The sequence below is a fragment of the Rhinopithecus bieti genome, unplaced genomic scaffold (assembly GCF_001698545.2).
Source record: "Rhinopithecus bieti isolate Rb0 unplaced genomic scaffold, ASM169854v2 scaffold_76, whole genome shotgun sequence".
NCBI lineage: Eukaryota > Metazoa > Chordata > Mammalia > Primates > Cercopithecidae > Rhinopithecus > Rhinopithecus bieti.
Genome location: NW_016803343.1, coordinates 910,238 through 922,722, shown reverse-complemented (window position 1 = coordinate 922,722; position 12,485 = coordinate 910,238). Strand labels below are relative to the sequence as shown.

The 12,485-nt window shown below is 43.5% G+C and overlaps 1 long non-coding RNA gene across 1 annotated transcript in view; it reads left to right on the top strand.

Annotated features, from left to right (window-relative positions):
- LOC108532740 (uncharacterized) overlaps positions 1-12,485 on the top strand; it is a 41,450-nt gene that overhangs the window by 13,745 nt on the left and 15,220 nt on the right. Inside the window, exon 2 of the long non-coding RNA XR_001886536.1 lies at positions 1,743-1,850. This is a non-coding gene — a long non-coding RNA (uncharacterized LOC108532740). The remainder of the gene's footprint in view (positions 1-1,742; positions 1,851-12,485) is intronic.

Here is a 12,485-nt window from a genome sequence, read left to right as displayed (position 1 = left end):
CCATTACCCACAGCAAATGACAGCTGCCAGAGAACACTAATCCCATTCACACACAAAAACCGCCATGCCGACAAGAAAACTTTTATGAGAGAGATCCTGAACTTCCTTTTGGGGAACTGTTTTTGTACAGAGAAAAACAGGGGGGTAGGGAGGGCGGAGGAATGGATCTTGTGCAGATTTGGAGGAAAGAAAGTTACGAAAAACTTTTTTAAAAAGTTCTAGTGGTACAGTAGGAGCTTTGCAGGAAGTTTGCAAGTCTTTACCAATAATATTTAGAGCTAGTCTCCAGGCGATGAAAAAATGTTTCAATATTTGCAAGCAAGTTTTGTACAGTATTTATCGAGATAAACATGACAATCAAAATGTCTACTGTTTATAAGCTGAGAATTTGCCAGTATTTTTCAAGGAGAAGCTTCTTCCTGCATTTTGATGCTGCAGATGAAATTTAGCACACTTGCAAACGTGGAAAGAAGAAAATTATTCAAATTTCGACATTTAATTGTTTAAAATTGTACAAAAGGAAAAAATTAGAATAAGTACTGGCGAACCATCTCTGTGGTCTTGTTTAAAAGGGCAAAAGTTTTAGATTGTACTAAATTTTATAACTTACTGTTAAAAGCAAAAATGGCCATGCAGGTTGACATCGTTGGTAATTTATAATAGCTTTTGTTCAATCCCAACTTTCCATTTTGTTCAGATAAAAAAAAGAACATGAAATTACTGTGTTTGAAATATTTTCTTATGGTTTGTAATATTTCTGTAAATTTATTGTGATATTTTAAGGTTTTCCCCCTTTATTTTCCGTAGTTGTATTTTAAAAGATTCGGCTCTGTATTATTTGAATCAGTCTGCCGAGAATCCATGTATATATTTGAACTAATATCATCCTTATAACAGGTACATTTTCAACTTAAGTTTTTACTCCATTATGCACAGTTTGAGATAAATAAATTTTTGAAATATGGACACTGAAATTATTCTTGAGTCTTTCATTTATTTGGATAACACTGTGATTATACATAACTTCTCGGGGAACTATAATACTGTGCTCAGCCAAGAAAGCAAAATACCAAAAACCTTGGTATTACTAGTCCAGCATCATGTGCTAATGTTAACTGCAAAAAAAAACCAAACAAACAAACAAAGAAAAAAAAAACGGCTGGACGATTAATAAGTACTGGAAAAATTGAAATTTCTGTCATTTCTAAAATAGAAACTAGAGACATATATTGTAAATCCGCCCCCTCCTTTTCTAAGCAGCATGAATAAGCATGATGGGGACTTAAAACTGATTTATGCCACTTGTTGCCAGAAAGGATTCAATTCTGAAATTTTTCATGTAGTTTAGCAGATAGGGTGTTGAGCCAAATCAGAACCAGGTTGGCTGGTTTTGTTTTCATTTTCTTCACAGCACAATGGCCCTTTGAAACCTGGCTATAGAGAAAAATGATGCTTTCTTGTATCAGAATAATTGCAAACTAGACATGCAAAGTGTTCATCTGCTGGGTGGGTGTTTGGATTACTCTGGCCCTGCTATTGTCTGAGAGGAAACAAGTGGTTTGCTTTCTTTGTTCCTTGACTTCATAAACTTTCTCCTCTACATTTTCCTGTTTGGGGCGAGGGAAAGAAAAGAACATCTTGCAAAACTCCCCGGCTTATCATAAACATAGTTTTTTTTATTATTTATTTTCTTTTTTCCCCTCTCTCTCCCTCTGCCTGAATTCCATTTCTTAAATTGGCAGCGCGGGTCCAAGCCTGTAGCCCCAAATCGGATAATCTCTGCAGCTGATAACAAGCAAAAGAGAAGCCAGGCAACAGCCATATTAAAGAAGAAAACAATCAACTCTGAGGTAGATATTTTACTTTGTCCGGTCTAATCACATTTGGAGATGTTTATGCTTTTGATCTGTTAACAATGTTTTACTACTGTAGTAGAGAAGTGGGGGAGGGGAAAGGGGTGGGGAAACAAGATTGGATTTGGTGTGTGTGTGTGTGTGTGTGTGTGTGTGTGTGTGTGTGTGTGTTTGTTTTTTGGGGTTTTTTTTGTTTTTGTTTTTGCCCTAGGAAAGGTAAAGAAAGGCTGTAGTTGTCCTCGGTGGGAGTGGAAAAGTTGAGACATCGCCATGGTCTTTGAATTAGGGATGCTTCTGCATCACCACCCACCCTTGCTTTGGGGCAGCCGGATAATCTGTTACCTAGTCAGGGACTTTTCTGCTTTATTTACTACTTGATTCGCTCATCTTCCCCCACCCACGGGGACCAGGAACCAACAGTCGGTCCCTCTTAAGAGCACGGGTTTGCTTCCCACAAATTCAAGAGCTTGTCGTGTCAACTTGATACAACTTTGGAGAAGTTGGAATCCGGCAGCGTCTTCCACCCTTGAGTAAAGTACCCGCTGCAGCCACTAAGTTAGCTCATCCCGTTGGTTTGCATCTTCTCATTTCCAAGAAAGTATTTATTTCTCATGGTGTTTCTAATGTTAGTTCTGGGATGAACTGAGGATATCTCATGTTTTCTGTACTTTCTATTTTTTTCTAGATTGCTTTGTTTTAGATATGTACTGGTTTTTATTTATTACTTTTTTAATCCTCATTTTTAGGGTAACATTGTACTGGGAAGGGACAATTATTATTCCAGTTCCCAATTCTAAGCAAGGCATTTTCCCCCCTAATTAATGCAGAGACTCTAAAAGAATTTCCCCCAGCCTGGCCAGCCATTGTAATGCATATACGGATTATTCACGTGGTAATGAGCACATTCGCCAGTTCTTGCTCACACATACGAATAAAAGAAACTTTGAATAAAGATCCAAATGATCATGCTGGGGGAGTGGGGAGGATATTCCCGGAATTTGAGGCAGTCAACTATATAGATTATATGTATTTTGAAAATAGAAATATATTAGAAATATGTATAGAGGTTTACAGTAATTGTACTGCTCTCACCTCTCTTTTTTAAAAAAGATCCCACAGGGTCAGCAACTTTCTGGCAAAATGGTCAGGTTCAAATATTTAGCAAAAGGAAAGGGAGCACAATATTTTGGGAAATAGAACTAGCTTTGAATAATTGTCACTGTCTGCATAAAACAAGAGAACTCCCGTTCCCCCTCCTATCCCTTCATACCTGCAAACCAGATAGTTGAAAAATGAAAGTCAAAATATTTTGTTTGCAAATATAAATGCTTTTGATAACTACATCTGAGGGAAATGATACATATCTTGTGCCATCATTCATTTGATTAAATTAAATGGTTCCCTGAGATATGTGATTTCGTGGCTAGATTAATATTGAACATATAATATTTTAATAATAGTGTGATTTTCAAGGAGAGTAAACCCATAAACTTGCCCAGAGATGGTTATCTCATGGTGCTGAAGATAGTTGTTGTTTAGTTCTTTTCCTCAGGATATTATTCTGCTCAGTGAAACCACTCAATTTCCAGTCAAATAGGGTGAATTTAAATGTTTTGTTAACCATATACACGGAATAGAAATGTGCAGAAGGATGAGAGTATAGTTTGTTCTTTCTGCAATTTTTTTCTCTCCCCAAACCACCGGCTCCCCCTCCCCGCATACTTTAAATAAAGAGTGTTAAAATATTTTGCTGAGCTGTAGTAGATTAGCAAGGTTTCTTGCCAATGCTGGGAAGCTGGTATTACAGACCATCCCAGGGGAAAATGGCTCACATTAACCACTAAATGAATATTTGACAAGGGCTCATTCGGAGGTATTATTACTATAAATGTGTCCCTACTGGACTTTTCAAGGGTCAAAGAGCAACGCTTCAATTAATTATTTAGACTGCTAGTAGATTTGGTGGTAATAGCTGTACTTATTTCTAGAAATCGACACATTCTTACAGTAGGAAAATCTCAGGAGAATCTTCTCCATCAGCAACACCTTGGATTGAAATACACATGGAGCCCTGGCATTCTAAAGCTGACTTCTTCATAAAACCTTTCCCTGGGCTGGTAGGGGGTGGGGGGCACAGAATTACAGTCTCTTTTTCTGTTTCACTGACTGTTTCTTGGTTTAAAAGAAAACAGAACATAATAATTTATCTTAATATCCACGTCATGTATGACAAGGTCTTTTAGGGATCTGCAATATGGGACAAAAGGGGAGGGTGCTCATTTACAACCTTTGCCTTTTCTAAGTAGAGATGTCACAGGATTTCAGAGACTCAGGGAGGCCCTGAATTTAGACAGGATGCATATTCCTGTTTGTCAATAAAATGCAAGTTTGAAAGTGGAAGTTTCCATAAGCTGACTACTCTTAGTTCTAGTAGTCTCGAGTAAATTGGGGTACAAGGTAGTCCCTCCTTCTCTCCCCACCTATTGGTCTGAACACTGCAAGGTGCGGTAGGGGGACCAGTGTTCCATTTCTGCCGTGTCATAGGTTCCTCCGTGGCCCTAGGTAAAATGGTAACGGAATGATTTTGAGGGTAAGATTCCTTGACAATAATATAAGTTGAATGAATAAGAGATAAGCTGCGGGGTGGGGGGGGGCGGTGGCGGTGGGAACAGTAATTACAAACCCAATTCATTCAGCTTTTCAGAACTTTTGTTGTGGGAGCTCCATTGACAGGTTTTGAGCTGCCAGTTTTCTCACATTAAAAAGAACTGCTCAGCGCCTCAGGGGGACAAGAAATACCGCTTTACTACATAGTGATGGGGTCTTCATTTAGAACCATTACAAGACGAAAATTAAACAGTGCCTTTGTGTGCAAGAGGTTTACTTTTCAACTGCTAACAGTTTATAGCTAACTGCTCTGAGATTGAAGTTTGACTATGGTTTGATCGCCTGCTGATTGACACTGCTTATTTATTTATTTATCTGTTATAATTAAGAGAACTTTTCATCACCCCCACCCTGGTTTTATTTCTTGCTCTTGGAGAATTTTGAAAAATAGATCCTCATATTCTTCTTTGTGGAAGGAGTTTCCTTTGCTATGAGCTTTAGCAGAGACTTCAGTTCACATTCCCCAACGGACAACCCCCACCCCACACACCCACATTATTGCCTTAAAATAATTTGCATCTCATTCTCTGTTTTTTTCTGCTGCATTTTCTTGCTCTCCAAGCTAAGGCGGCTTTTCAGGTAGCAAGTAGGGTTGGAGATAGGGGTTAATTTATGTTTTTGCTTTGCTTTCTTTTTTTGACCTAAATTTGAAGAGGGCTGGGTGGATTTCCTAAGGACTTCACCTATGAGGTGAATCCCTTAAAGAAGGAAGAAGGGGGAGAAACTCTGACCTTTACTGTGAAAATATGGATACAGTCCAAAGGGACATAGCTTCCGGAGTTCCAGAGTAAGGAAAGCTGTGGAAGGAACTTCCCAAAGACAGGAAAGTTGCCCAAACCTGATAATTAGTTTAGTGTCTTTCATGGTTGTTTTCTATTAAAACTTTTCTGGAAACCTAACATCTGTTACCACCAAGGGAGACTTGTAACCTCCTCTCTCTCTGCTAACAGTGCTGTCCAGTTTTATGATTCTTGTTTTCAGTTTGTCTATTTTGCTTCTGTGGCCTTTAGAAAATAATGGACTTGACTTTCTTATTTTGACTAAGGGGATTTCTCTTTGGAAGGGTGGAGTATTAAGATAGGTCTAAGATTCTTGTCTGTGGCAGGGAGCTCTTTCTCTATTCCGAGTTCAGATGGATTTTATTCTATACTTTGGTATAATGGTGATATTTCTGATTCCTTGAGCACTTTGCTCAGTTTCTCTCCTAAAGCAAATAGAATGTCCTCTCATTTCGGGATGCAAAGATACTTGCTTCACCTAGGCGTTTGAACTTGATGCTTGTTTTCCTTTGCAAAGAAGTGTCAGGTGATTTGAAAGCTGGAGGTGTCCTTCGTTTTATTACCCTAGTCTGCCTGCCTGTACAGAATGAAGGGTGCACTGTTTTATATAGAGTTCGGCGCTTTGAACTATCATTTGCCTCGCTCTACCAGCTTCCGCGCGGGGCACGGCTCCGGGCTGTGAGCGCGCCGGCCTCCCGCCGGCTGCCCTGGGGAGCGCGCAGTGCCCAGTGGTAAGAGCCGACGCGCGGGCAAATTGAGGCCGAGCTGACAAGCTCCGGCGGGTGGACCTGACGTCACCGCGGCTCGGGCCACGGCACCCATGGGGCTCCCCAAGAAGGGGCTGTGTGGAGCTCGAGTTCTCTCTGTCCGGGCTTTGCTCAAACGGCCGCATTCCCTCTCCCTCAGTCACCGACCCGCGTCAGACAAGTATAGAAAGTCTCCCGAGGCGTTGGGGCCCTCACCACTTCAGAGTCCTCTGCCTCCTGCGCCCCAGCCCAAGCCCTCTCCATGTTGACCTCGTGACACGGGAGATGGTGCCTAGGCCCCAATTCCCACCCACATCAGAGATTGTCTACCCAAGGGGATGTTTGTCCCTGTTTGTGGCCAAGTTTCAGTATTAGTGATCTCGCTTGGTTCTTCCCGATTAGAGGCCGAGGACTGGCAGGGCTGGGGAAGCCCCCGGAGCAATCTTGGATCCCTGGAATATTGGGCCCCTCTGGATTAGAGCGGGTAGGGATGGAAAGATAAAGACCCTTCACTTTCCCGTTTGTTAGATAGGGATAATATATAGTTACCTCGAAGAAGATGAATACAAAGTGCCTGACAAAATAGGCTTAATTGTTTAGTATGACTTTCCTTACTGCCCAGCAGACTTAGGGAAGGGAAGCAGTTCTCACGTTAGACTACAGAGAACAATACAGAAACTCCAGTACTTTCTGGCCTTCCTGGCTCTGGACAGCGAAATTAGCCTTGTTCATACTACACTTCTTGCTTTGCCAGTGCTCTCTCTGGCTTAAGATTTGCCTAGGAAGTTATCTTGCAAACTTGCCATCCCTGTGCATCCTCCTGAAGGGAGGGATCCTGGCATTCCAGGCAGGACCCGCCCCCACCCGCAGAAGGCAGAAAAATAATTACTGTATTAAATAAGGAGCGCTGAATTCTTCCTGAGGGTTCTTATCGCTGGCGGCCAGGCCAGAAGCGGGACTGCGCCCCCACCCCCACCTCGTGACGTCAGGGCCTGCAGGGCCCCGGGGATGAAATGATTCGTTTGAGTGTTCCAGAAAGGGCAATCCGAACGCTTACAGGGCGAGGCCAGTGCAGCCCAGCTCCATCACCACTACCAAGCCCCAGTTTGGGAGGCTCCCGAGGCCCCTGGCCGCCCCCCAAGCCCCGTCTCCAGAACATAACCACATATACAAGTAGCCATAATCTTCAGTACGTATATAGTCACGCGCACAACTCTCGTCACAGGAGCGCCTTTCTTCCAAATATATATAAGTTATTTAGTTTGTCAGCCACAATTTGTTGTGGGATCTGAATGAGTTGTTTATGTTTTTGTTTTTAGACGGTCGACAAATTACAACAAATGCCTTTACAAAGCACACCATGGCTTTATTTAACCCGGTACAAGTTTCAGCGGCGATTTAAGAAATGGACTTAGAAGAGTTTTCTGGCTCTCATATCCAGCCATGGTTAGGACAGTTGCTCCAGTTTATCATTGCTGCACCAGTTCTATTTTCTCTTTCCCCTCCATTCCTAAGAATCTGTATAGCTTTTAAAAATCTTTTTAGAGTCATGTATTGGTGAGAGAATTTCTTAGAACTGTGATTTAAATTGTAGATAAGAGGAAAGATAGCCGGACAGTGGAATGTGTGTAAATGGAATAAAATTATTTGTTAGGGAAAAGCACCTGGGCATTTCTGGATTTCTGGGAGATGCACTTCTCAAATTTTCTTTCCAATTCTCAAATCAATTTGATTTATTGAATGCCCTTCTAATGGAAAGAATCCTGGAAAATAGGCCTTATGTTCTGATATTGGTCCAGGATCTCACACAGTAATGATTAGCCAATATTTTGCATGCAGTCAGTTTAGTATCAGCTCACATCCAGGTCGATTTTATCACACTTAACAGCTCAAATCTGGGTTATTGCATAACATTAGAGTTTAATCAGTCTGGAATACTAAATGGCAAACCTGTCTTCTCCTTCTCAAGGTCCTCCTCCCTTTCTCTATTTCTCCTTCCTCCCACCTCCAAGGAAACTATCTTAAAATCAAGTTTCCCTTTGAGAGTTTGTTTACCCCAACTTCTGTTAAACTAGACTAACACGCTCTCATCAGCTTTCTAAACACTGTCTCATCAGCTTTGTGAAATGGTGCAAAAACATCTTGGAATCCAAGATGGCAAAATAAACTTGAGCATATGGGGGGAAGACTGCCTTGTTAAGAAATTGATTTAAATGTTTAGCTTACACTTCAGCCTCAATGCTTCCCTTACTACCCACTCTTACTTCCCTCACTGCCCACTCCTGGTTCTTGGGTACCCCACCTCTATTAGCAAGCTGGTTCCCCCAGCATAAATTATGAATGCATATCAACAGGCTCATCCGCTGTGATAAATCAGAGGCTTTTCTCTTTTGAGCATTTCTGCTTTTATTCTCATCAAAATGTCTTTCTGCCCCATGCTAGCAGCGTCTTTCTACAAACTTACTATCCCCATATAAACTATGGAGATATATACTCAATTGGGAAAAATCAGGTAATTCCACCACCCCCCCCCCCCCCCCCCCCCCCCCCCCCCCCCCCCCCCCCCCCCCCCCCCCCCCCCCCCCACCACCCCCCACAACCACCACCAAGGAAGCCTTAGCAAGTTAAGGATACAAACTATTTCATGGATTAGTTGTATGAGCTTCCCAAATTAGTGCATATAAAGTATTTTAAGATTTTTTTTTTTTTTTTTTTTCTTTTGGCTGTCACTGGCTGGCAATACTCATTTGTGTGTGTTGTGTGTGTGTGTGTGTGTGTGTGTGTGTGTGTTGTTTGGTTTGAAAAGCAGGAAGAAATGTAATGAAATTGAGTGCTGTCAGAGATGTCTTCTGTTTGAACAATCTGCGATGGGCTGAATGGCAGGGACTCCCTCATCCAGTGCAGGTGCAGTAGAGCTGGGGAAGGGGGGAGGGGGGCTCCCTCTGTTCAGTCAAAAAGCACCATTCTCCACAATAGACCACACACTGACAGCCAGCGTGACATCAACTCACACTTTCATACTTTTCCCCCCATCCATAGTTCTGAGTTCACAAAGTGGCCATACAGTAGCCTTGGTTAGGTTCCTTTAATGAACATTTTTGTGGCTCCTATGACCAACATCGAAATCCACGGAGCCCTGGGAGGAACAAATAGATTTTTAATCGTGAGTTCCAAACCAGAATGTATAGCTATAGATATTAAAAGTAAGCTGGTCTCTACATTCTCTCCCAATGCCAATGCCCACAGCAACCCCAGATGATCTGAAAACTCTGAGTTAGAAGTTCTTCTAAGACTTCTTAGATTCCAAGACACTGTTTCCCATGTCCTGAGAGAGATCAAACAGGAAAGGAGAGAAGGCACAAATTTTATGTATTTATTTAAATGTAAGAGCACCTCTAGTATTTTATTATGCTTCATGAGAGGGTTAATCCTACAAATTAATGAACATTAAGCTTGTGGAGTGGAGTTCTGCCCCCTTTTGAATTGGTTTTACTGGGAAGAGGGGTGTGGAGAAAAACAAGAGGGTTAGGAAAGGCAGAAACTGTTTTAAAACTCTGAACAATGATGCGACCGCCGTTTGGCTGTCCTGCTGCTGCAAGGACTGCAAGGACTGGACCTTCCAAGAGTTTGTTTTACATTTGTTGAAGCCCAGGCCTTGATGCCTCAAGTTTTAAATGGAATTACTCAAGGAGGGCACACTCCTAGACGAACTATTCTACTCAATTCCTTCATCCCCAACTCAGTCCCTACTCCTCTCTGCCCCCGCCCACTTGGCCACTTCTTAGTCCTGGATCTGAACATTTTAGCTGAAAGAGGGAGGGGCGAGGAAAGGGCCAGGACAGTTCTCTCAGTGCCACCACTGCCCCTGGAGACATCCCCGTGGCCCTGCCGCTGGCTGATTCTCCCCTGTGCCTTGACTTGCTGAAACACCTCGCTGGGGAAAATTACTCCCTACTTGCTTACATGTGTGTATTTAAAAACACATGTAGCCATACACATGTTTCATCACGGCAACAAAAAATATCAACATTCTAGTCCCAGGAGCAAAACGTTTCAATCATTCACCTAAATACTGTTCAGTAGATGGGGGCAGCAATAGGTAGACCTCCTAGGACAGCGGTCGCAATACCCCTCTCCTCCGCATGGACACCAGGAATGCGGGGTCTGGCGGTGCGCGGCGCAGGGCGAGAAGATTTGATGTGCAGGGTAAGTAAAGGACAAGTTATTTAAAACCTCAAATAACACAGGAAAAGATGGCAAAAGTGCTGTGGAGCCCTTTGCTTGCTTGTGACTACGAGTCGCCAGGTGGCCCGCATTAGAGTATGTCTACGGCGCCTACTAACGTCTAGGCCTAGGAGAGGCGTCTCCCCGCCCCTCGACCCACAGCCAGCCGCCACTTGATAGCTAACGCGTCTTCCGGCCGGTACACACCCACAATTAATCTTTCTTATTAAAGCCTCCATTCTGTACCCATGGGGCGACTCAAACCTATTTAGATTTCCTTGGTTGGCTGCACAAATTTAAGTGGGCAACGAGTTATAAACCTAATAACAGGACGAGAGAGGGTGATTTGAGTAGAGAAGACGCAAGATTCACTAGGGTCGTGAAGATGCTGAGGGCCTTGCCCACCACGGCGTCTACCTCGGGTTGCACGCCAGGCTCTGAGAAAGGTAGTGAACCTCACACTCACACACCACACACAACATGAGTACACACACTTGCACCCCTACCCCCTTTGCTCACAGGTACACTTGCGTGGAAATTGCCTCTTCCGGAGTTCGTATAAACCCCTCCCAGACAGGCAGGATTCTCAAGAGCATCGGAACCAGGGAACTTGCAGGGAACTAGGGAAGGTTTGCACTGTTTGGGATTAATTGAGAATAATTAACACTGGAGACCGTTAATCACCACTTTGCTGCTCTCTCCCTCCTTTCGGGTCTGCGGCGTCTGCCTTTTTCGCTCCCGCTGCCGGCGCGGGTATGCTGGTGAAAGTGAAGACGTCGCGGTAGCTGTCACCCAGTTCGGCTGTACTTTTTTAAACGCTCGCATATTGTTTGATTACTAATTCGAGTTAATATGATCTTTATGGCAACATAACAGTGGATAATTGGCCTTTTTTTCTGAACAACAATGTAAATCACAATCGCTTTATTATTTAATAACGTCAAACGCTTCGTTGGATTGGCCCCGACCGAGAAGACCTTTTCTTTCTAGACAGTGTTGTGGAGGAAGAACAATGAAGATCTAATTGTGGAGATTTCATAAGTTGGCTCCCGTAAATGAACAGCTTAGATATGGAAGTTCTAGCAGATGTGGGTACTATTAGCCTCTACAAGCTCTACCCCCAACCCCCATATATGCAGTCCAAACACTCCACTGGAGGGCTTTTTTTTTTTTTTTTTTTTTTGTGGTGGTGGTGGTGGTGGTCCTCAGATCCTAGCAACCACCTAAAGTTTCCAGTAGTAATTAGAGCTTTTATCGGGCTTGCTCTTCAGCCCTTTATATTGCCGATTTAGCGTTAAGGCATTAAGTCCACACACCAAATTAGCGCGACTCCCAAATAACCACAACCACTTATTCTCCCCTTCCCTCATTTTGGTGATTGGACACCAAGAGCACGGGCCTGGGACTTTTTTTGGGGGGGGGGGTTTACTTTGTTTTGATTTGATTTTTAAAACGGATTCGCTATCGCACTGTCTTGGAATATACTTGTTTCAGGCAGAGTTTTGCAAGGGACCTGAGCCATTATTTTGCAAACGCCTGGAAGAGCACATGAAACTCAGAGAACTACAATGCAGACGACAACGCTTAGAAGGAATGGGTCCCCGCTGCTCGAATGAAAGATTAATTACATTTGCCCCAAAAGCCCCAGTTCTAACGGTCTCTATCGCGGCTTTTGCCGTCACTGGAGGACCGCTGTCTCTGGGGTCTGCAGACATCGGAGTCCTTTGCAAATGAAGAGCCCCCACCATTTGCAATTCGGGTCAAGGAGAAAGACTCTGAGCCTGCAGCAGTTTTTGTTTTTGCGTGTGCCCGCCTCTCCATTTTATTCAACTTCTTCTGCCTGTCGGGAAGCAGAACAATCGCTCCCCACCCACCCCCCTCCGCCCTGTTTCTAAGATAAACAGGAGGTGCAAAATGCTTTGCCTGCACACGCGCCCTCGTGGCCCAGTCTTCCTGCAACCCCCAGCGCACCGGCCATGCAGCTGTCTCCCAACCAGACCTGAGAGAAGACATCTCCCCTTCTCTCTTCCCACCTGCATTTAAAAACCATCGCATTGACTGCTCTAGAGTCAGGTTCACAGTTTCGGCCCTCCATGCCACCTTCCAGTTTCTTCCCAGTCCACTCTCTCTCTTTCTCAGGACCTAAAAAGTGACGGGGAGAGAGTGAAGAATTGGAGAAAGCAACAGATTTTCAAAACGTATCCCCCCGCCCCCCC